This window comes from Schistocerca piceifrons, chromosome 7 (genome assembly GCF_021461385.2).
Source record: "Schistocerca piceifrons isolate TAMUIC-IGC-003096 chromosome 7, iqSchPice1.1, whole genome shotgun sequence".
NCBI classification, from domain to species: Eukaryota; Metazoa; Arthropoda; class Insecta; order Orthoptera; family Acrididae; genus Schistocerca; species Schistocerca piceifrons.
Window position 1 is genome coordinate 525,716,596 of NC_060144.1, and position 25,935 is coordinate 525,742,530.

The window sequence follows — 25,935 nt, forward strand, 5'->3', positions numbered from 1 at the left end:
CGGTCGTGCGGTTCCAGACTGAAGCGCCTATAACCGCTCGACCACAGCGGCCGGCATCTCCCAGCACAGAAACATCAATAAGAGTAGGAGAGCAACAAAAATGATCCTGATTATTTCTCGAATAATTGTCTTATTCCGTTGTGCAATTTCTGTAATATTCTTCAAATCACAGTTGCCTTCACTCTTATGTGGCGTGAGCATAATCGATCGGAAATACACAGGAGTGTTACCTAAAATCACAGCTGATGAGCCGTAACATTATGACCCTCTACACATATCCAACGTTGATGCCAGACAACTTCCCAGATGTGACCCATCATGTTCAAATCAGGTGACTTAAGTGGCCAAGATATCATCGGGAGTTCACTATTATGTTCCTCAAGCCACTGTACTATGTTTCCAGTACTGTGACACGGACCTAACCATCGCCGTCAGGAAAGACATGAAGCAAGAAGAAAGGTAGCGGTCCGCAGCTCATGGTCGAGCGGTAGCGTTCTCGCTTCCCACGCCCGGGTTCCCGGGTTCGATTCCCGTCGGGGTCAGGGATTTTCTCTGCCTCGTGATGTCTGGGTGTTGTGTGATGTCCTTAGGTTAGTTAGGTTTAAGTAGTTCTAAGTTCTATGGGACTGATGGCCATAGATGTTACGTCCCATAGTGCTCAGAGCCATTTGAACCATTTTTGAAAGGTAGCGGTCCACAATAATCTTCACGTACCCCACAGCTTTCACGGTGCCTCCGATTACTACCACAGGTCGCATAGAAATCTATATGTATGCTCCCATAGCAAAATACTGCTCTGAATGGCCTACTTCCATGGCGCCGTGTCTGTTTCGAGCAGCTGTTCGCCTCACACGACCATCAGCCTGCTGTAACAAGAAACGTGGTTCATCCGACCAGTTGCAGGTTCGCATTGATCGACGACACACACCCGATTATCTCGCGTCCACTGCAGTGCTGACTGACGGTGTCTCTGAATCAGCGTACGGGTCGTCTGCATCATAGACCCATGTTTCACAATATGCGCTGAACGGTGTGCTCCGAATCACTTGCGTGTGCATCAGCGTTGTACTGTGTGGTCAGGTGGCCGCTGCCATACAGAGCGGTCAAGGTTGGATTGGGTTGTTTTGAGACCAGACAGCGAGGCCATCGGTCTCAGCGGATTAGGGAAGGACGGGGAAGGAAGTCGGCCGTGCCCTTTCAAAGGAACCATTCCGGCATTTGTCTGGAGCGACTTAGCGAAATTACGGAAAACCTAGATCAGAATGGCCGGACGCAGGATTGAACCGTCGTCCTTCCGAATGAGAGTTCCGTGTGCTAACCTCGCTCGGAAGCGGTCAAGCTTCCAACCTCCACGTTCTATGAGCAGGCGTGAACGCCCAACACGTCGTCTACTTGTGGATTCGCCGGAATTCAACCACGTTCCAAAGAAGCTTACGACAATATCACGAGAACAGGTAACCAGATTCTCCGTTTCTCAGTAGAGCGTATGCCTGCGAGGGGCGAAGGTTCCAGGTTCCATTCCCCCATACAGGCGACGGAATGTTTTTATTTTTAATTTTGTCTCCAGAATTTTTACTCTGCTTAGTCGTCTTAAATATAAATATTCGTAGTATACTTAATTGTATGGAAAAAATAAGCTGAAGCGCAAAAGAATCTGGTATAGGCATTGGTATTCAAATGCAGAGATATGTAAAAAAGTAGAAGAAGGCACTGTGATCGGCAACGACCCTATAAGACAACAAGTGTCTAGCGCCATTGTTAGATCGGTTACGGTTGCTACAATGGTAGAGTATTAAGGTTGAACTTAGTTTCAACGTGGTGTTATACTCGGCGAACGAGGTAACAAAGAAGTGCGAATTTTCCTTTAGGACCGTTTCACGAGTGCAAAGTGAATATCAGGATTCCAGTGAAACATCAAGCCTTCGACATCGCTGCTGCCGGGAAAAGATCCTAAGAACGGGACCAACGACGACTGAAGAGAATCATTCAACGTAACAAAAGTGCAACCCTCCCACAGATCGCTGCAGATAACAGTGCTGGGCCCTCAACAAGTATCAGCGTACGAACCGTTCAACGTTACATAATTGATACGGGCTTTCGGAGTCGAAGGCCCACTCGTTTATACTCGATGACTACACGAGACAAAGCTTTACGCTTCGTCTGGACCCGTCAACACCGACATTTGGCAGTTGATGTCTGGAAACATGTTGCCTGGTCGGACGAGTCTCGTTTGAAAATTTATAGAAGCGGATGGACGTGTACGGGTATGCAGACAACCACACGAAAACATGGATCCTGCATGCCAGCATTCAAGCTTGTGGAGGCTTTGTAATGGTGTGGGGCGTGTGCAGTTGGAGTAATATGGCGCCCTTGATACGTGTGCATACGATTCTGACAGGTGACACGTACGTAAGCATACTGCCTGATCACCTGCATCCATTCATGTCCATTGGACTTGGGCAATTACAGCAGCACAATGCGGCAGCCCAGATGTTCAGAATTGCTACAGAATGGCTCCATGAACACTCTTCTTAGTTTAAACACTTCCTTTGGCCACCAAACTCCACAGACATGAAGATTATTGAGCATATCTGGGATGCCTTGAAATGTGCTGTTCAGAAGAGATCTCCAACCCCTCGTACTCTTACGAATTTGTACAGACCTGCAGTATTCATGATTTCAGTTCCCTCCACACATTGGTCGAATCCATTCTACGTCGTGTTGCGATATTAGGCAGGTGTACTAGTTTCTTTGGCTCTTCAATGTACATAAATGCATATTTACAGAGTTAGCAGCACACGCTGTCACTATTTTTTTCGCAGTAAACTGTTTTAAATAGGTTGTTAAGCAAATTAGAAATTTTTGTGTTGTACGTTCTGACTGTTTCTTAAATTTAATCATACACGTTACAGAAAATATGAATGCTATTACAACCTGCAGATTTTCACTTTATAATGGTTAATGTATTTACCAATAGATATAGAAGATATGTGTAGTTTGGAAAATGCTGAGTATTCAATGAACTGTGGATGAAGCCTGACCAACAGGGAATTACATGCATTGAGCGAAAATATTAGTGCATTGAGAATGGCTAGCTTCTATCAGAAATCTAGATCTGCACGATAAAATTTGAAAAGACGACTACTTGCTGAAAAGTTTTCGAGTCAATATAACAGTCACTGAGTGCAACAGCTCTCTGAGTCGAAGGTAACCTGATGAAAGCAAAACGTTGTTGACTGGAAGCAAACTGGCTGTATTAAGAGAAGCTGATAGATGTAGGTGGTATCCTTTATTTATGAATGTCTTCCAAAATAGATGTAGGTGGTATCCTTTATTTATGAATGTCTTCCAAAATTCCAATCACTCATTGCCAAGGCTGGAACATGAGGTGGTCTAGATTAGCTGAATCAGAATCACACCCACATGGAGGAAAAACGCAAACTTTGCGTCTGTGTACAAGAGGCGGTCAAAATTTTTCCGTTCGAAGGCCGTACAGTTCAGAATCGGTATGCTAATCAGACAAATTCGCCGTGATCATTGAGGCAAACATCCAACCAACGCCGCAGGTTGAAGACAGATGTTTGGTACAACACGGTGTCCTGCTGCGTTAAAAAGTCCGTAACTGTTTGCTGCAGATCCTCATCCGATAGGAATCGTCGGTCAGTTGAGGCCTTTTTCAAGGGAGCTAAGATGTGATAATCGCAAGGGGCGAGATGAGGACTATAGGCGTATGCTCGGATGTCTCCGACTTGAGCTGGTGGTGTCCGTAATGTACGAGGCTTGTGTCGCAGAGCGATCGGTGTCATGTATCTAATGCGGCAAGGAAAGAACGTGGCACACCATTCCACAAAGGTGGCATTCGGCCTCGTACGCGTTCTTCATTCTCAGATGGATGTCTACTCGTGTTTGTCCTTCGGCAGCAAAGAAAAGAATGGCAGGACGTTTGTCCTATTTGGACACATTTGGGACTAAAGTCGGCGTAGTTCGCATTTCCGCACGCGCATCCGAAAGACACAAGTCCCACACTAATTCCTTGCCTACATGTAGGTGCTCTTATAACCGCATCGGAGTCGTGCTATGTTGCTTTTACGCTGTAGCAATACCCACAAATGGATATGTCTCGATCACTGTTTATAGATGTAAGGGAAGAGAGGCGAGATCAAAGAAAGAGTTGAACGGTGTTAAAGATCGTTGCCGGCCGCGGTGGTCTAGCGGTTCTAGGCGCGCAGTCCGGAACCGCGCGACTGCTACGTCGCAGGTTCGAATCCTGCCTCGGGCATGGATGTGTGTGATGTCCTTAGGTTAGTTAGGTTTAAGTAGTTCTAAGTTCTAGGGGACTGATGACCACAGATGTTAAGTCCCATAGTGGTTAGAGCCATTTTAAAGATCGTTGATCGATCCAAAAGTGTCCTCGTGAACCACGGCCTTATAGAAATTTAAGGCTGTAATGCCGCACAATAGCCATCATTCGTTTGTTGTGGCACGTCCCACAGCTATAGCCACTGATCTCCTGACCTCACGTAAGTAATGTGCATACGACTATTTGGAATCGTGTAGTTTGTGAAGATGCAGCTTCCTTTGCTAAGACGTCAGCTCCCTCGTTATAGCAGATGTCAGCAAACTGGCAGGGAAGTTTCAACCAGCGCACACTCCGCTGCAGAGTGAAAATTTGTTCTTGTCAGGTACTTCTTTTGTATCGCTAATGCGGTGGGCACGGGCCATTAGTATGGACAGGAGGGCGATGGGATTCGACGTGTAGGTACCAGTTGTACCTTTAACGTTCTAAGTGGATTATAAGTGGAGTAGGAGGTACACCGAGCATTATTTTAATGAGATTGACACCGGCCGTGGAAGCATGCGAATTTATTTAGTCCCTACGAGCTTCGTTACAACGCGCGTGTCAGAAATGGTGACCACTAAGCTGCAGAGGCGGACCTGTTTGAGCGCAGACGCCGGAGTAATGAGACGCGGGACTGAGATGAAATAAACGTGCGGAGAATTAGCAGTGATGGACGAGCGCTCGCCTGGAACATGGCCGCACTGTGAAGGAGCGCCGGCGCGCCTTTCCAGGCGGCCGCAAGGCGGACCGGCCGAGTCGCGCGCCGCCCGCTGCGCCGGACTGGAGCTGGACCCGGCCCGCGGCCCGTAGCTGGAACTGGAGACGGAGCAGTGAGAGGCGAGGCGAGGCGAGGCGAGGCGGTCTCGCCTTGAACGTGGAGTGGACGGGCCGTCAGCGGCGTCGGCCGGTGACGAGCCTTGACCCGCGACCCGCGCCTTCCAGGAACGCCGCCGCTCGCCGGACCTCGAGGACGCTCTGCAGCGCTGCTCTGACAGCCACACGGCGCAGGCGGCAGCAGTACTGTGTGACGTCACACTCTCAGTGTTCGCCAACTGTTATCGCTGCATCAGGGTAAGGCTGATTAGAGATTAACACGTCTGTGGACCTATGAATGATACAATGAGGAACCAAAGAATCTGGTACACCTGCCTAGAGCCCCCGCGAGCAAGCTGAAGTGCCGCAGCACGACGTGACTCATATCTGAAGTAGTGCTGTAGGGAACTGACACCATGAATCCTGCAGGGCTGTCCATAAATCCGTAAGAGTACGAGGCGTTACAGATCTGTTCTGAACAGCACATTGCAAGGCATCCAAGATATGCTCAACAGTGTTCATGTCTGGGGAGTTGGGACGCTAGCGGAAGTGTTTAAGCTCAGAAGACTGTTCCTGGAACCACCCTGTAGCAACTCGTGACGTGTGGAGCGACGCATTGTCCTGTTGAAATTGCCCAAGTCCGTCGGAATGCACAATGGACACGAAAGGATGCAGGTGATCAGACAGGATGCTTACGAACGTGTCGCCTGTCAGAGTCGTATCTAGGCGTATCAGGGGTCCCATGTCACTCCAACTGCACATGTCCTAACATTCTGCGTGGTGTCTGTTTGTTCTATATCGTGTCTCCCTACCACTTTCGCGCAACGACGCTCTGAGCGTGTTTTTTAGGGAATTGACTAGTTTGAACCTGGGACCTGTTGCTGGTAAGGAGACGTCAGACCACACATGACATGTAGAATTCAGAAGAGTTCAGCGTCAGCTCCACTGCACTCGCTGTAAAAGAATCTTAATACTAACTAAATTTAGTGGAAGGGGTGGAAGGGGTTCAAGGCTTCCCTATTTTTAGTTAGCTGGTAAAATAACGTCGAAAAAGCAGTTAAGTTTACCATTGGAAATTTTATTCTACTAACAAAACATTGTTTATAAATTGCACTATTGATAAAAGGAAATGATTTAATACAGGGTGGTAAAAACCAACTAACTCCGTTCAACAAAAATGTGAACGAATATTCCCTGAATGGGTTTCCAAGTTCTACAATGGATCGGAGCATGACCTATGCCACATCACATCTATAATCTGGGTTTAAATTAAGTTTCACAAAAGAGAAAACTATCAAAATGGTCTACAGTGACCCTCAATTATCTTTAATTACTTATCTAACTTGTCGTAAATTACAGTGGCTGATGCGGCTTCTCAATAACTATATAACAGAAAAATCATCGCGGTTCAGATTTTTACTTCAAGTGGCAAATGTGGACACCATGAGCTTTAATTGACGATCGACACTAGTATTACGCAAAAAGGGGGTGTAACGATGAGACTTCTGCAGTTCTGAGTGAAGCTTTATGCGCTGCTATGCGGCATCGCGTGCGTTCATTACCTTGTCGGTGTTCGTCAGGGGGCGGCGGACTGCATAGCTCCACTCAACTTGGCCGTCTCGAAAGCAACTCTCTTCTAACATCTCCTAACTACAATTTACCGAAGTTGGTTTAAAAAAAACTATCTGGCTGTGTTTGCATCTGACCAATCAGGGTCTCAATGTTAACCTTAAGCTCCGCCTAAAAAATTCTGTCTATCCAATGAGAAACGTTATACTTTTCGTGGTGGGGCAATGTTTTTTAAAGTTTGCAACGTAACAGAGATGCGAAAAAGTCTCACGCTAAAACTAGCAGCTGGTGTGGTCCTTTTAGCGTTATCGTAAGATCTATACTGTTCTTCTGGAGGGCTCTATCTTTTAACATGGGCTGGGGGGGTGGTCCTGACGTAACAGAGACGCGAAAAAGTCTCACGCTAAAACTTGCGGGTGGTGTAGCCCTTTTTGTGTTATCATAAGATCTATACTGTTCTTCTGGAGGGCTCTAGCTTTTAACATTGGCTGGGGGGTGGGGGGGGGGGGGGGGTGGACCTGACGTAACAGAGACGCGAAAAAGTCTCACGCTAAAACTTGCGAGTGGTGTGGTCCTAGCGGTTAGCTGGCGACGTGGGTGTCCGTCCCTTATCGTAGGGCCTTCCAGCTTAACACGGTTCTGCTCTCGGCTTCTGTTCTCGTTTCTCCCCTCGGAACTGCGTCTGTCCCACGGTGGGAAGGTATGACATGCATTTAGGCATTCTTGTGTTAGTCTGTGGTATTCCATTTGCTCACTCGTTACTCGTATTACTTTGGTTAATTTAATGTCACGATTTGTTCGGAGCTATGTGACATACTACTGGATTTGCTTATCATGTCAGGGTTTTCATGGAAGGTGTTGGATTTGCCTGACACCTTACAATGTCCCTCACCATAACAGAGCCTCCACCAGCTTGAACAGTCTCCTCCTGACATACAAGATCCATGGATTCGTGAGGTTGTCTTTATACACATCTATCCGCTCGATACGATTTGAAGCGAGACTCGTCCGATGAGGCAACATGTTTTAAGTCATCAACAGTCTAATGTCGGTGTTGACGGGCCCAGGCGAGGTGTAAAGCTTCTTGTCGTGGAGTCATCCAGGGTACACGAGTGATGTCTTCGGCTCCGAAAGCCCATATCGATGATGTTTCTTCAATGTTTCGCACGTTGACACTTCCTGATGGCCCAGCATTGAAATCTGAAGCAATTTGCGGAAGGGTTACTCTTCTGTCACGCTGAACGATTCTCTTTAATTGTCGTTGGTCCCATTCTTTCAGGATCTCCTTCCGGCCACAGCGATTTACCGATTTGCTGATCACGGTACACCCATGAAATTTTCATACGGGAAAATCCCCACTTCATCGCTACCTCGGAGATGGTGTGTCCCATCGCTCCTGTGCCGACTATAACACCACATTCAGCCTCACTTAAATCTTGATAACCTGCCATTGTAGCAACAGTAACTGATCTAACAACTGCTCCAGACACTTGTTGTCTTATACAGGCTATGCCGACCCCAGCGCCGTATTCTGCCTGTTTAACGTATGTCTATATTTGAATACGAATGCCTATACCAGTTTCTCTGGCGCTTCAGTGTAATACACTGCTTCGCAAAACGTTAGTACGAGCTTCAGAAAGTAATCGCTCCGCTCTTAACAGCATGCGTACCTAATATGTTCTAGAACGCCGCACATAAAAGTGGTAAATTTAAATGACAAGATTGGTCTCTACGGTGGGCGGAGACATGGGAAGGGAAATACTGACATAATCGGCGCTCGGCTTCGCCAACGGAAACTGCAACGTCTGGCTTCACCACGCAATTTTGACACTATAACTGCTAGATCGCTGGCGCTGGCAGAAATGAAAAAGCATGGAAGTCGACGTGAAGTGTTTCTGACAAATCCTTATCTAACGAAACCGAACGACGGACCCACCGAACACCTTTTATTGTTCCACTTACATGCAATTACCATTGTTAGCAAAGTGGTTATCGCCAAGCGTGAACGAGAACCTTTTTACTTTTAGTTCTTGCTCTAAGTGGGACAGTCAGGTTGCTAGCTTCTAGATGTACGGAATATCTAATATTAAACCAATGCTCAACATATACAACTCTAAACCCGGCGTACATTTACAATGTGCAGCCGATATTTTTATGGCCATGTACGTCGATATTTTTTCGTTGATAGACAGATACTTCTTTCGATATATCCAGAGCCGATGATTTTTTTAAGGTATCTATGTATCGGATTTCAGATATTTTTAAAAATATCAACAGTCCTAGCTCATAGCTCATGTTCTGTTCGTAAGAGAAAGTTAGGGTCGAGTGTTTTGGATATCCCTTGGGCTAGATACCATTGGCAAATACAACAGAACGATCGTCTTAGTACCACTATCCTATATCGCAGGGTCAAAGTTTGAATACTACACACTTACTCCTGCTTAGGCAAATGCAGCACATCGGTTGGTTCCTCTTGCATTGGATGTCGTGCACGGTGAGCTTAATGAGGCTTTATAGAGGCACTATTAGTTCGTGGGCGGTTCATCGGGAAACCCCCAAAAAGTGTTGTTTTAGTATATTTCCGCCGTCATTGGTGCAGGCGAGCGTCTACGAAGCACAGTACTGTGCGACGTCACACTCTACATAGTGCACAAGCTATTGCCGTCAACTCAGATCAATTAGAGATTATTCACTCGTCTTTGAGACTGCCAATGAAAAGGTAAATATGGGTTAGATAAAGTAACCGGTATGCCACAAGATGCGTCCCTAATACACTATGTGATCAAAATTAACCGAACACCCCCAAAAACATACGTTTTTCATGTTAGGTGCATTGTGCTGCTACCTACTGCCAGGTACTCCAAATCAGCGACCTCAGTAGTCATTAGACATCGTGAGAGAGTAGAACGGGGCGCTCCGCCGAACTCACGGACTTCGAACGTGGTCAGGTGATTGGATGTCACTCGTGTCATACGTCTATACGCGAGATTTCCGCACTCCGAAACATCCGTAGGTCCACTGTTTCCGATGTATAATGAAGTGGAAACGTGAAGGGACACGTACAGCAGAGAAGCGTACAGGCCGACCTCGTCTGTTGACTGACAGAAACTGCCGACAGTTGAAGAGGGTCGTAATATGTAATAGGCAGACATCTGTCCGAACCACCACACAGGAATTCCAAACTGCGTCACGATCCACTGCAAGTACTATGACAGTTAGGCGGGAGGTAAGAAAACCTGGGTTTCATTGTCGAGCGGCTGCTCATAATCCACACATCACGCCGGTAAATGCCAAACGACACCTCGCTTGGTGTAAGGAACCTGAAAAGACGTTGTATGGAGTGACGAATCACGGTACACAACGTCGCGATCCGATGGCAGGGTGTGGGTATGGCGAATGCCCGGCGAACGTCATCTGCCAGCGTGTGTAGTGCCAACAGTAAAATTCGAAGGCGGTGGTGTTATCTTGTGGGCTTGCACCCCTTGTTGTTTTGCGTGGCACTGTCACAGCACAGGCCTATATTGATGTTTTAAGCACCTTCCTGCTTCCCACTGTTGAAGAGCCATTCGGGGTGGTGATTGCATCTTTAAACACGATCGAGCTCCTGTTCATAATGCACGGCCTGTGGCGGAGTGGTTACACGACGATAACATCCCTGTAATGGACTGGTCTGCACAGAGTCCTGACCTGAATCCTACAGAACACATTTGGGATGTTTTGGAACGCCGACTTCGTGCCAGGTTTCACCGACCGACATCGACACCTCTCCGTACTGCAGCACTCCGTGAAGAATGCGCTGCCACTCCACAAGAAACCTTCCAGCACCTGATTGAAAGTATGCCTGCGAGAGTGGAAGCTGTCCTCAAGGCTAAGGGTGGGCCACCACCGTATTAAAGTCCAGCATTACCTATGGAGGGCGCCACGAACTTGTAATTCATTTTCAGCAGGGTTTCCTAATACTTTTGATCACAAAGTGTATGTTCCAAAACGCCACGCATAAAAACTGTACATTCTAACGCTCAGACCTCGTATTCTGTTGGTGATAAAAGGTAGGCTCAAGTGTTTTGAATGGCCCTTAGGCTAGTGACAGTTTGTATACCCTACAGAAGGCACGTCTTGTAAGGAACCTCTTGAGTACGAGGTCGCAAAAGGCCAACGACTCGAAGTTCCACGTATTCTCTACTATCCATCCACAATATTGGCTGCTAATGTCTACTGGAGGTAGGAATGGAACTATCCAATGGAGAGCACGGCATGAGGCTAAGGAGCGTAGTTGAACTCTTTAGTTGACGAGTAACTCACAATAGTGCTACTGTGATTGCGAGCAATGGCAACAATAAACGAAGCAAAAATTGCATTACAAAAAAAATGGTTCAAATGGCTCTGAGCACTATGGGACTCAACTTCTGAGGTCATTAGTCCCCTAGAACGTAGAAGTAGTTAAACCTAACTAACCAAGGACATCACACACTTCCATGCCCGAGGCAGGATTCGAACCTGCGACCGTAGCGGTCTCGTGGTTCCAGACTGCAGCGCCTAGAACTGCACGGCCACTTCGGCCGGCAACAGCGCTACAGAATTTCAAAATGTAAGATAACGAAATTTCAAACAAAGCGTCAACTTGACGTTGCACGGGAAACTGTTGAATTTGCCCGAACATTTGTAGATGAGATAAACAAACTTATCCCATCGTTCAGTAAGGAGTTTGTTTTCGACTCTGACTAATCGGATTTGGAGAGGAAATACAAATGAAATTAACCCTGGAAATTAGAGGTACCAAGAGAGTTGTATCAGCTATCATCAGTGCCTTAACGCTTTCGTATACAATTATGGCGACTGTTGATCTGAATGGTAAACTGGCTGGGAAGTTGACATAAAAGTTTTCTGGGTTTGGTACCGCGTCATAATGTAAAGACTACTGGTGCTATAGAAAAGCCAACGTTTCGGCCAAGATTGCGGCGGCCTTCTTCTGGGTTTAAGCAGTAGTTTTTACATTATGACGCGGTACCAAACCCAGAAAACTTTTATGTCGACTGACTCTGGCCGCGGAAGCCTACGCAATTATATTGGCTGGGAAGTTATTTATTACGCTGCTAGAAGTTGGAGGTGCTCTGACCCCCTACTATTTTTCCTCGCGTGCGAGATCTTGCAAGAGCAGTAGCGAATATTTACTTCACAGCAAACAGGTGTGAGAAAATGAGAGTAAGAGAACTACGACAATGTTACGACCACAACCTTTTGCCAATAGCTGGTCAAAATAACTTGGTTTTGCTTGATTCCTTGTCTGCATACAAAAATCACACTTCTGTAGTGCAAATTATCCCTACTGAAGAGTGTGTAACATTACAAATCATTCTACCTGGAACCATTGGACAAAATCAGCCTTTCGCTGCTTGTTTTCCAGTACCTATAAAACATATTATCACATTATCTGCAGCTACGAATTAAAGGATAGCCAGTTTCACGATAAGCTCTGTGACAAAATGTTTCGCATTCGGTTGCATGCCATCACATTCCATCAGTTCTCATCACTCGTTGCACCAATATGATTCTATATGCATTATTTAAGACTAGATACCTAGCTGAAAGTCCGGCACGCTTTGTAACTCCCAAGGAGTTCGCCTTCTATCTTGATAGTGCGAACCTTTGTGATTAATGTAGCGCGCCATATTTTCATTCGCTGTTCACGGTGCAACAAGTTAATGGTTTGTTTCTAACATTTCTTGAGTGTCGACGATATCCATTTTGTGAAGTGTAATATACAGCCTACATTCCACGGAAGTTTGATTGCTAAAACTCCCGGATACTGTTTTTCCGTCACCCACCTGGTTTACATGGTCGAGTCCTTAGTAGCTAACATTTTTCCTGTCAAAACTGTTCGCACAGCACTTTCACATGAGCCTTACTAAAAATTCAACTTTCGACCTCGCACTTGAGGGGTTCCTACTTAGTGTTAGTATCCTATGTTAGTATCCTATAGCGCAAGTTTAAAGTGTGAATATTACACACTTCCCCCAGCTCAGGCAAATGGAGCAAATCGGTTGGTTAGTTTTGCATTTGATGTGGCCTACGGTGGGCTCGATAGGACTTATGGAGGCGGTTCTTTGGAACACTCTACAAAAAGAGCTTTTTGCTACATTTTGATCGTCATCAGCGGACCAAAACTCAGCCGAGGATACCAAGACGGCTGTGAACAGCAATTGGCAGAAAATTTTACTATATATTCCTAACATCGTGTTTTCGAACAGTCTGAAAATTTTGTTAATATCTTTTTTTCGTTTCCGAGATACAGAGGTACAAAGTTGGCCTACTTGCACCCGTAAGAGGCACACGTAAAATACGTTGTGAGGTGAAAACGTAGTTTATAAAGTGACGTATGCTGTATGCTGCGAAGTGTCTCCACAGCAGACTGTGGTTGTGATATAAAAAGAACGAAAGACACAGTGGTATTGTGAGAGAAAGAGAGGGACACAGTGGCAGTGGAACACAGTTGACAGAGACAAAACAGTGTGAGAAAGAAAGTGAAGGAGAGAGTGACAGAGGGTAGAGTGGGGGAGGAAATGAAGAGGAAGTGGAAGCATGTGAAATCCAGTGATAATGAGACAACGAAGAAGAGAGAGATATAAGAGAGAGCAGCAGTACGGAGGAAGGAATGAGATGTTAGCAGTAGCACACAGCAAGACGCTGTCAGTGAGAAGAGACTGTAGTAGTGGGACAGAAACGAAGAGCCGGCCGTTGTGGCCGTGCGGTTCTAGGCGCTTCAGTCTGGAACTGCGTGACCGCTACGGTCGCAGGTTCGAATCCTGCTTCGGGCATGGATGTGTGTGATGTCATTAGGTTAGTTAGGTTCAAGTAGTTCTAAGTTCTAGGGGACTGATGACCACAAATGTTAAGTCCCATAGTGCTCAGAGCCATTTGAACCAGAAACGAAGAGGACTTTGTGTGTGGCTCAGGAGACAATAACAGAGAGACAAAAACAGGTAATGAAAATGAGTAAGGCTGTATGAGTGAGTCAGAAAGGGCAACTGGGAGTGGATGGGTACGAATGACTTACAGGGTTGGACTAGTGGGTGTGAGTGATTTGCCGTTAGGGAGGTAGTGGGACTGTGAGGTGAGGTGCATGTTAAAACAACGCGGATACGTTCGAATGCCAAAAGTTTTGGGAAATTTTTTAAAGATGCTAAGGACGGTAAAATGAGGCAGCTACAAGTACAGAAACAGTTCGTTCTGGTGGGTCGGACAAAGTTCCAACCACCAAAGTTTTCTTTAATATTCTTGGTAAGAAAGGCGTGTGTCGTCACGCGTGTGTTGGGTCGTTTGTTGTACGTCGCTCAGTTTTCCTCTGAGCTGCACCAGCGTCACCGGGATCAGCTGTGACGCTCTAACGACAGTCATTCTGCAGCAGCAAGTTTTCCCAAGGACCCAGCAGACCACTGCGGTCCGCATCAGCAGTCATCTTAGCCTCACGGCTTTGCAGAGCGGTGCTGATGAGGATAGACGTCGCCACTGCCGACAATGCCGCCAGTTGGTTGGTTGGTTGTTTTGGGGGAGGAGACCAGACAGCGAGGTCATCGGCCTCATCGGATTAGGGAAGGACGGGGAAGGAAGTCGGCCGTGCCCTTTCAGAGCAACCATCCCGGAATTTGCCTGGTGCGATTTAGGGAAATCACGGAAAACCTAAATCAAGATGGCCGGACGCGGGATTGAACCGTCATCCTCCCGAATTCGACGCCAGTGTGCTAGTTGCCGCCAGTCCTACGGCCACAGCTGTGGTCAGTGGAGGCGCCGGCCCCGGGCAGCCAGCACGGCGCTCCTGCAGTTGTACCTGATGCGACAGCGTCTGCGACCGTGGATGCGAGCGTGCACCTTGTGGCGGGTTTTTCGGCTGATGTTTCCCGTCCTTCGCAAAGTGGATACCTGGTTGTGGACAGGGAGCTGCCATCGGCGGTCGCTACAGTCCTTGTCTCCTCATCTAGGTCCGCATACAGGCCTCCTCCTCCCCCCCCCCCCCCCACGTGTCGTCACATGACCCAGCACTACAAGATCACGATCGGAATTTGAGGGCGGGGGGGGGGGGGGGTGGGGGCAAGAATGTGGTGTCATCCGAAGACTGAGGTCCCAAAGTAAAATTGGTACCTCACGACGGGACCACAAACTAAAGGCAGTTCGGCGTGCCGCCGCTGCTGCTAGAAGTCTACCCTCGTCAGAATGCTGCGCCGCTCGCCCTAATCCTGGCATCCGAGGCTGATTGCAGCATTAGCATAATTCAGATTCAGCAGCGAGCTAGTGTCATTAGTCAGAACTAAGTACCAAAGTTAATAGTGAAACGTACAGTGATATGTGACTGTCATTCAGTATTATTCAAAGACATAAACAGTTCTCATTGTGCTCAGCGACGGTACTAAATACATATTGTCAGTCAAGTGGACACGGATTTCATCCAAGTTAAGTATTCGTATATTAAAGAGGCTTACTAACCTGAACTAAAAGTGTCTGTGTGTGTTGTAGAAACCATTGGATCTCCTCCACAAGCAAAACTGTTGAACTGTCATCCAAGTTGCTACAACAATATACAGAGGGGTCCAAAAAAATGCATCCATTGTTTAAAAGTCCATAACTGGCAAATTAATTGACGGTGTGGTCTCATTTTTGGTGAAAGTGTAGCTTAAGGTGTTAGAAATGGTCACCATTAACATCCACACACAAACGATGCCGCTGAACTGCAGCACGAACTACTGACTGCAACGTGTTCAGTTGGATATTTGCACATGAATGTACGATGGATTCTACAGCGTATCGGTCTTCCACTGGCACAGTTGCCGGTGAGGTGTACCTTTAGAAGCTTCAGACATCCATTTTACCTGCCATCCGAGACTTGTATGGAGACGGAAGATTTTACTTTCGACAAGATGGTGCCCCAGTCCACTACCAAAATCGTATCTCGACGAAAATCTACCAGGAAAGTGGATAGGCCGTGGAGGTGCTGTGGAGTATCCACCACGTTCCCCAGACCTAACTCCTCTAGACTTTTACTTTGGGGAACACTAAGGGATGTCGTTTATCGACAAAAGCCATGCACATTGGATGAACTTCGAGAATCCATCGTACATTCATGTGCAAATATCCAACTGAACACGTTGCAGTCAGTAGTTCGTGCTGCAGTTCGGCGGCATCGTTTGTGTGTGAATGTTAATGGTAACCATTTCGAACACCTTTAAGCTACACTTTCACCAAAAATGAGACAACTCCGCCAATTAGTTTGCAAGTTATGGACTTTTAAACAGTGGATACATTTTTTTGGCCCCCTCTGTATAAAAAAATTAAATGACATCTATACGAAGTTCGTAGAAGAATCCAGCAAACGATTTATTTGTTTTGGAAACTAAGAAATTTATAGAAAAGTTTCCAAATAGTAACTACAAAAGCTGCTAATAGGTGACACTGTAACCACAACAAGCAGTGACTATAAATCGCACTCCAAATCCCAAGACCAATCAGTTCCACCGTGGAAACGAGAAAAATAAAAGGATCTGAGAAATAGAAGTTTCTATGATCGAACATAAATGTAAGTGTCCGTGAGTTCACGGTATAACGATCGTGGTACATCTCTTCCTGTTCACATCAGTGTTCCAATTCTGACAAAAGCTGCAGGAATGAATTCAGATTTGTGCCATGGCCAGGACTTGAACACTAGTTCTTTTGCTTAGTAGGCAGATACCAGTGCAGCCTCCAGTGCTTCACAGATAACCCTAGTCCAGTGCCCTCGCTAACACAAACCACGGTTCACACCTTCAGCCCGTTTTCCACTTCTCAAGTCGTTAGTATTGCCGGAGAGCCCCGCTGTTACTGTTGATTTAAGGCGGAGAAAAGAACTGAACGTGTGAATTGTGCTTTCTGAGCCGGCCGGGGTGGCCGAGCGGTTCGAGGTGCTACAGTCTGGAACTGCGGGACCTCTACGGCCGCAGGTTCGAATCCTGCCTTGGGCATGGATGTGTGTGATGTCCTTAGGTTAGTTGATTTATGTAGTTCTAAGTTATAGGGGACAAATGACCTCAGAAGTTAAGTCCCAAAGTGCTCAGAGCCATTTGAACCACTGTGCTTTCTGATAGGAAGAACACTGGAGTGGAGTAGCCGATGCAGGACTGGTAGCCACGCTGCAGCAGTGTTTAAGCGGCTAGCGTGTCTGCCTAGTTAGCAGCAGACTCAGGTTCAAGTACTGGCCATTGTACAAGTTTTAATTCATTGCTTCAGCTTCTGTCCTCATCGAAGATAACGTTCCAAGTTATTGCTTGATTCATGGCTAAACTGGGGCGTACCTCGATGATTACGAGGAACTGTACGGAATCTCTTTCCGTGGCATCTACTTGTTAGAGACACTGTTACGCAAGTGACACAGTGCAGTGTCTCGGTGGCTCAGAAGTTCCGTCGGGAACGAACAGTTGTGCGTCAGCTTGCACAACAACTGGGGATTCAGACGCTTACAGCCGGCTCGACAAATTGTTCCCCGCCGCCGTTTGTAATAGGGCCCGGCAGGCCGTCGCCGCTACTGTTGACGGCTTTACACGCCTCCCTGCCGGCTCAGGGGACACAAATCACCGCGGCTGGTAACAAGAGCCGCGCGCCTCCTCAGCGTTCGCCATAAAGCCGGCTTGACGGACGGACGTGGCATCCGCGGGCCTTCTTGCTCGCAGCGGGCATACCACCGTACACGACGCTGCGGCACGCGACTCGGGAACGCCTTTCCAAAGCGCGCCGCCCGTAATGTTTTCGTGTGCGGGGAGGTACGGTAATTGGTGCGCCGTCTGCGGATGCTTTGTGGGCGGCGCCCGAGACGTACTGCCGGCCAGGATGTCACCGTAAAGTGGCCTCGGCGGCGGTAACGACCCGCCCACGCGCACCCACTCCACGGACTTTATTTACAGCCGCGGCCGACGCGATGAAATGTCGAGAACGCCCGGAACGCAATGAGGAGCGGCGAACGGGCGTATGAAGCTGTCTGACCACCCCTCACTACGTAACCGCGCCATCACTCTGACGAGTCCTTACACCTGGTGCGCAACGAAACGGAAAAAACTTCTACAAGGAGCTGAGTTTGGGCAGCAACAGAAAATTCTGTTCCTCGAGAACAAGAGTGATGTTCTAATTACAGCATTTCTGTCTCTTCGAGCGATTGCTTCTCTGTATTGGTAAACGCCTGAAACACTCGCCTCGTCACGAAATACCAGTTGCACGCTGCTTATCTAGCAAAGTCCAGAGGCAACAAAAATTCGATTTGTAGCATTTCGTACAATGACTGACCAAATTCAAACATTTAAATACTATGATAATCTACTCATCACGAGATATAGTCTTGTTGTTGTTGTTGTTGTTGTGGTCTTCAGTCCTGACAAGGGAACCTCCCCATCGCACCTCCCCTCAGATTTAGTTATAAGTTGGCACAGTGGAGAGGCCTTGAAAAACTGAGCACAGATCAATCGAGAAAACAGGAAGAAGTTGTGTGGAACTACGAAAAAAATAAGTAAAATATACAAACTGAGTAGTCCATGCGCAAGATAGGCAACATCAAGGATAATGTGAGATCACGAGCGCCGTGGTCCTGTGGTTAGCGTGAGCAGCTGCGGAACGAGAGGTCCTTGGTTCAAGTCTTCCCCCTAGCGAAAAGTTTATTTTAGCGAAGTTATGATCCGTCCGTTCGTCCATTGACGTCTCTGTTCACTGTAATAAGTTTAGTGTCTGTGTTTTGCTACCGCACCGCAAAACCGTGCGATTAGTAGGCGAAAGGACGTGCCTCTCCAATGGGAACCGAAAACATTTGATCGCAAGGTCATAGGTCAACCGATTCCTCCACAGGAAAACACGCCTGATATATTCCATACGACACTGATGACGGCATGTGCGTCACATGACAGGAATATGTTGTCGACCCATCTAACTTGTACACTTGGCGAATGGGTAAACAGACTCTTCTACCTCGCTCAATTTAGGTTTTCTTGTGGATGTGATAATCACACCCAAAAAAGTGATGAAAACATAAGAGTTTGTCACAAAAACTGCAACAAATGAATGCAACAGTTTCACAGTCGCACAGTTTTCCCTGTGCACTGTCAAGACATTTTTTTAACGTGTTCAAATTTTTCCCTGTGTAGACCTTCAGATCCTAAAAAATTAAGATTTTTTCTCGAGGGAAGTCTTGAACCAAAGACCTCTCACTACGCAGCTGCTCACGCTAAACACGGAACCATGGCGCTCCTGAGCTGACGCTCTCCTTGATGTTGCCTATCTTGCACATGGACTACTCAGTTTGTATATTTTATTTATTTTTTCATAGTTCCACACAACTTCTTCCTGTTTTCTCGATTGATCTGTGTTCAGTTTTTCAAGGCCTATCCACTGTGCCAACTTATAACTAAATCTGAGGGGGGTGCGATGGGGAGGTTCCCTTGTGAGATTGGTCTGATGCAGGTCTCCATGCTACCCTATCCTGTGCAAGCTTCTTCATCTCCCAGTATTTGCTGCAACCTACATCCTTCTGAATCTGCTTAGTGTATTCATCTTTTGGCGTCTCTCTACGATTTTTACCCTCCACGCTGCCCTCCAATGCTAAATTTGTGATCCCTTGATACCTCAGAACATGTCTTCCAACCGGTCCCTTCTTCTTGTCAAGTTGTGCCACAAACTCCTCTTCTCCCCAATTCTATTCAATACCTCCTCATTAGTTACGTGATCTACCCATCTAATCTTCAGCATTCTTCTGTAGCACCACATTTCGAAAGCTTCTATTCTCTTCTTGTCCAAACTATTTATCGTCCATGTTTCTCTTCCATACATGGCTACACTCCATACAAATACTTTCAGAAACGACTTCCTGACACTTAAATCTATACTCGATGTTAACAAATTTCTCTTCTTCAGAAACGCTTTCCTTACGTTAAAGATTTAACACGGTAAGTCGAAGATGAAAATTTGAAACTGTGTTCACGTCACGAGCAGCCAAACTCAGGCCGTGCGTATTACCCAGATTATATTCGTCTGGTATTTGGGAATAAGTGCACTTAGTGAGTCTCAACAAGACTACTACGTAATTTCAAGCATTTTACGAACTACATTGACGAAAAAAATTGCACCATTAAAAAGTAATTAATGCAGACCAATGAAATTTCGAGAATAAGTTTGTGTAGGTAATATACTTCAACGATTAACATTGCAAGATCGCACATAATGCAAGCGCGAGATAAGCCATTGGAAATGTGAAGTACTGGTACATTAATAACAGGTGTAGCCTCCAGAATGTTGAGGGCAGGATGCAATACATTGTGTTGTACAGCTCCGGGACGTCAGTTTGTGGAATGGAGTTCCACGCCTGTTGCACCTGGTCGTTCAATACAGGGACGGTTAACGCTGTTTGTGGATGACGCTGGAGTTGTCGTCCGATGTTGTCCAGTATGTGCTCTACTGGAGACAGGGTCTGGTGATCGAGCAGACCAAGGCTACGTGTCAACACTCTGTAGAGCATGTCGGGTTACAGCACCGGTGCGTAACGAGCGTTATCCTGTTGGAAAACATCCCCTGGAATGCTGTTCATGAATGGCAGCACAACTGGTCGAATCACCAGACTGAAGTACAGTTTTCCAAGTCAGGGTGCGTGAGATATCCTGCTGTCGTACGAAATCGCACTCGAAACCTTAACTCGAGGTGTACGTCCAGTGTGTCTAGCACGCAGACGGGTTGACTGCAGGTCCTCAACTGGCCTGCTTCTAACCAACGCAGGGGCATCACCGGCACCGAGGCAGAACCAGATTCCATCGGAGAGCGCAACAGGCCTCCACCCTGCCCTCCAATGAGAGCTCGCTTGACACCACTGAAGTCGCAAATGGCGGTGGTTTGCGGTCAGTAGAATGCAAGCTACAGGGACTCTGGTTCGGAGCTCTCCTTGAAGTAACTGATTTGTAACAGTTCGTCATTTCACTATGGTGCCAGCCGCTGCTTAAATTGCTGCTGCAGATGCAGTTGCATGCGACAGAGTCACATGCCGAACACGATGGCCCTACCTCTCGGTGGTGCCACGTGGTCGTACGAAGCCCAGTCTCCTTCCGAACGTACATTCTCGTGACGACCGCTGCCAGCAGTCACGTACAGTGGCTACATTCGTGCCAAGTCTTCCTGCAGTATCGCAGAAGCAAAATACAGCTTCTCGTAGCCCTATTACACGAATCTCGTTCAAACTGATCGACGTGTTTATAATGACGTCTTTGTCGCCTTAAAGGCATTCTTGAGTAACATCAGCTCACCAAGTCTAATGTCAAGGTCTCTAAAGCTCACGATCCTTATAGTGCGTGCTTACCGCAAACCTGATCTGTATCCTTGTAGTGCCGCTTCTGACGCTACTCTCATGGGACTGGCGCGAAATTTGAACAGACGTCATCCTTCAGATGTAGAAACACACGTACCAACTTCCGTTAATGTCGCACAACTCTTTCTTGGTGTTGAGATGTTTTTCCGTCAGTGAATTTCTCGCTTACATCCCTCACAAAACCAAGAACGGAAACAAATTCATCACCCATTAAATTTTCGTTGTTGAAGCAGTAAAACTTGAGCATGAATCATGGCATCTTAATTTATTACTCTATTATTAGTCCATTCGCAACACATTCCTCAGACAGAATCCACATTTTAACAAGGAATGAACCAGCAAAAGGATATCACTGTAGGACAAACAGTAAGGATCGTTGTAAGTAGGCTGCTTAGGTTTTTTATATTGGTAACGCCACATAGCACTCTGATGAAAATCACTGGCTCTGCTGTGTACAGTCTGTGGCTAGTTTGCATTGTTGTCTGCCATTGTAGTGTCGGGTAGCTGGATGTTAATAGCGTGTAGCGTTGCGCAGTTGTAGGTGAGCCGCCAGCAGTCGTGGATGTGGGGAGAGAAATGGCGGAGTTTTGAAATTTGTAAGACTGCATGTCATGAACCGCTATATATATTATGACTTTTGAATACTATTAAGGTAAATACATTGTTTGTTCTCTATCAAAATCTTTCATTTGCTAACTATGCCTATCAGTAGTTAGTGCCTTCAGTAGTTTGAATCTTTTATTTAGTTGGCAGTAGTGGCGCTCGCTGTATTGCAGTAGTTCGAGTAACGAAGATTTTTGGTGAGGTAAGTGATTTGTGAAAGGTATAGGTTAATGTTAGTCAGGGCCATTGTAGGGATTTTTAAAAGTCAGACTGCGTTGCACTAAAAATATTGTGTGTCAGTTTAAGCACAGTCATGTATAATTTTTCTAAGGGGACGTTGCAACGTCTCACGTCATAAACATTGAATTGGGTGAATCAGATGTTTTATACATAGAAATTCGACTTATTAAAGAATCGGGCCGTGGAGTTACTGGTTAGTACAGGCTACATTTGAGTTAAGCGACGCTGTAGCGACGTCATTAGGTGGGATGCGGCAACTACAATAGATACCGCCATCTTGTCACAGCACTCGTTCGAAACTGCGCCAGCAGAAACTACTTGCATTCTGAGTGGTAGCTGTAGTGAAAGCTAGAGGGGAATATCCTCCCGTCTGCACGGCAAACCATCTATTTTCATTTTTTTACATTAACTAATCTTCAGAAACAGTGGAAAATGGCGTGGGAGACCCTTTCAGTAAGGTACTTATTTTGTCCTTGTTCTTTGCCATATCCCGTATCTTCACGGGTTACGTTAATATGGATTTGGCAATGTTTGTCGGCCGCTGGGGGTAGCCGCGTGGTCCAGGGCGCCTTGTGACAGTTCGAGCGGCTCCCCCGGTCGGAGGTTCGAGTCCTCCCTCAGGCATGGGTGTGTGTGTATTGTACTTAGCGTAAGTTAGATTAAATAGTGTGTAAGCTTAGGGACCGATGACCTAAGCAGTTTCGTCCCGTACGATCTTACCACAAATTTCCAAATTTCCAAAATGTTTGTGGTAGAGAGTGACTGTATCTGTCGCCGTTCCTCCTCCCGCCTCTCTCAGGTAGGGATTTCGAGTACGTCCATCTGTGTGCAGCTAGTATTGCTACGTGTGAAACCCTCTAAATGTAATCGAATGTTTGAGAAAGGTACACTACTGGCCATTAAAATTGCTACACGACGATGTGCTACAGACGCGAAATTTAACCGACAGGAAGAAGATGCTGTGATATGCAAATGATCAGCTTTTCAGAGCATTCACGCAAGGTTGGCCCCGGTGGCGACACCTACAACGTGCTGACATGAGGAAAATTTCCAACCGATTTCTCATACACAAACAGCAGTTGACCGGCGTTGCCTTGTGAAATGTAGTTGTGATGCCTCGTGTAAGGAGAAGAAATGCCTGCCATCACGTTTCCGACTTTGATAAAGGTCGGACTGTAGCCTATCTACATTGCGGTTTATCATATCGCGACATTCCTGCTCGCGTTGGTCGAGATCCAATGACTGTTAGCAGAATATGGAATCGGTGGGTTCAGGAGGGTAATATGGAACGCCGTGCTGGATCCCAACGGTCTCGTATTACTATCAGTCGATATGACAGGCATCTTAACTGCATGACTGTAAAGGATCGTGCAGCCACGTCTCGATCCCTGAGTCAACAGATGGGGACATTTGCAAGACAACCATATGCACGAACAGTTCGACGACGTTTGCAGCAGCATGGACTATCAGCTCGGAGATCATGGGTACGGTTACCCTTGACGCTGCATCACAGGCAGGAGCGCCTGCGATAGTGTACTCAACGACGAACCTGGGCGCACGAATGGCAAAACGTCGTTTTTTCGGATGAATCCACGTCCTTTTTAAAGTTCATGATGGTCGCATTCATGTTTGGTGACATGATTGTGAACGCACATCGGAAGCGTGAATTCGTCATCGCCATACTAGAGTATCACCCGGCGTGATGGTATGGGGTGCCATTGGTTACACGTCTCGGTCACCTCTTGTTCGCATTGACGGCACTTTGAACAGTGGACGTTACATTGCAGATGTGTTACGACCCGTGGCTCTACCCTTCATTCTATCCCTGCGAAACCTTACATTTCAGCAGGATAATGGACGACCGCATGTTGCAGGTCCTGTACGGTCCTTTCTGGATACAGAAAATCTTCGACTGCTGCCCTGGCCAGCACATTCTCCAGATCTCTCACCAATTGAAACGTCTGGTCAATGGTGGCCGAGCAACTGGCTCGTCACAATACGCCAGTCACTACCCTTGATGAACTGTGGTATCGCGTTGAAGCTGCATGGGCAGCTGTACCTGTACACGCCATCCAAGCTCTGTTTGACTCAATGCCCAGGCGTATCAAGGGCGTTATTACGGCCAGAGGTGGGTACTGATTTCTCAGGATCTATGCACCCATATTGCCTGAAAATGTAATAACATGTCAGTTCTAGTATAATATATTTGTCCAATGAATACACGTTTATCATCTGCATTTCTTATTGGTGTAGCAATTTTAATGGCCAGAAGTGTATATGTGAGACGGAACGTGGGTGCATTACGTACCTTTATATGGCGAGAGGTGTGAACCTATAAAGCACCGAGGAACATTGTAGAACATGATGGTTTCGCTGGTCTACGTCTTACGGTGCGGGGAGGCATAATTTTAGATGGAGGCACTGTCTGACCTAAGCTCTAAACACGGCACATTCACCTGTTAACGATGCTGTGACACTATAATCCTTTGCGAATGGACCGACATGCGTGTTCCCCCGACATAGATCCCATCCAGCACGTGTGGGATGCGCTGTGGGTTCGTATTGCACACCGCCACGTGCACCAAGGTCCAGCCAGCCGGAGTGTCCGAGCGGTTCTAGGCGCTTCATTCTGGAACCGCGCGACCCCTACGGTCGGAGGTTCGAATCCTGCCTCGGGCACGGATGTGCGTGATGTCCTTAGCTTAGTTAGGTTTAAGTAGTTCTAAGTTCTAGGGGACTGATGACCTCAGATATTAAGTCCCATAGTGCTCAGAGCCGTTTGAACCATTATTGAACCAAGGTCCATCAGGCAGTGGTGGAGGAACGGAACGCCATACCACAGGAACTCCTTACCGACCTTGTGGTCAACATGGGAGTGCGTTGCAGAGCAAGCACTGCCGTCCGTGGGATCACACGCACTATTAAGAACCATTTATAATGTCCACAAGACTAAATCGCGGTGTCTCCAATGTAAAGTATTGATTATGAATAAAAGCGTCATTTCTTTTCATCTCACTACGTGTTTCTTTCAGTTACCTTCTGCACTATACTGTTGCACCTCTTTCTGTTTATGGTCCAAGTTTCATCGAGCTACGTCACTTGGCAGTAACACTTCGTGTGAAAGCTACTTTCGTCCTCAACTTTTTCACATCAGTATATTAATTATATACACGCATCAGTCTACACCGTTGACAAATTCGTCAGTGTAGCAAAAGAGTTGACAACAATAAATCATTTAAGGCTCCTCTGATACTAAACTTTATTGGTATTTTAACTTTCTATGGCTGCTAAACGTTATTGAGAAGTTGTAATCTCAAGAATTTAACACTACGAACCTCGTTTAGCTGCTTGTATTATTTTAGGCATGTGCCGGGGAGAAGGGATTCGAGCCTCTAACAAATTATGAACCGCATACTGTGTGTTTTTTCAATGTTTAGTGACAAAGGTTGGCTAGGAGCTATTTATTAAGGCCCATGAAAATTTCATTAACCACTCTATCTAAACCTGTAATTGATTTACCATGTATTGCGATGTTCCTGTCATCTGAAACGAAAATAAAACCTTGACATGTGGTAACAGATATATACAAGGAAAAATAAGGGGCCTGAGATGGAACCTTGCGAGTTAGCACTGTAATTAGTTCGCAGCTGGATGATGCCTAATAGCTCAATAAGCGACCCTTTCCCATCATCACCCATTGCTTGTCCTCAGACAGATACGATATGAAACACAGTGCAAAATTTCCTGTTGCACCACTCTCATTTTCTTAAAAGTATATTGCGGCTTGCATTTTCAAATGCCTTCGACAGATCACCGAATATGCCAGTACCCCGCAATTTATTGCCTAGTGAATGCAATACATTCCCATTGTATTTGTAAACAGCCTTCTCAGTACTGCAGCTCACTTTGCTGGTAATATGCCGGACACACGCTACTATGAGTGGACTGCTACTACTACGAGGTGCGTTTAGTAAGTAATATAGAAATTTTTTTCTGAGAACATGTTGGTTTCAATCAGAAT